Raw genomic sequence first — 417 nt, 5'->3', positions numbered from 1 at the left:
GGGAATTAACCCTGAGAGTCAATGAGGATGAGTTCAAGTTGAATGTTGTCAAAGCTATGCAGCATCCAGACACATCAAATGACTGCATGAGCACTGATATTATTGACTCTTTGGTGGAGGAGGTCAATATGGCTGAAAGTCTTGAATCAGAGCTAGATGACATCTTTAAAGATGTTCAGCCTGATCTGGAGGAATTAAAGGAAATAAAAGAAATTTTGAAAATTCCTCAAGAAGAAGATAAACCTCCTAAACCAGAGCTCAAACCACTACCACCATCCCTGAAATATGCATTTCTGGGAGAAGGTGACACTTTTCCAGTGATCATAAGCTTTGCTTTAAATCCACAGGAAGAGGAAGCACTAATTCAAGTGCTAAGGACACACAAGACAGCTCTTGGGTGGTCCATAAGTGACCTTA

The sequence above is a fragment of the Arachis duranensis genome, chromosome 2 (assembly GCF_000817695.3).
Source record: "Arachis duranensis cultivar V14167 chromosome 2, aradu.V14167.gnm2.J7QH, whole genome shotgun sequence".
NCBI classification, from domain to species: Eukaryota; Viridiplantae; Streptophyta; class Magnoliopsida; order Fabales; family Fabaceae; genus Arachis; species Arachis duranensis.
The sequence above is the reverse complement of the archived record's forward strand: the minus strand, read 5'-3'. Positions refer to the sequence as shown.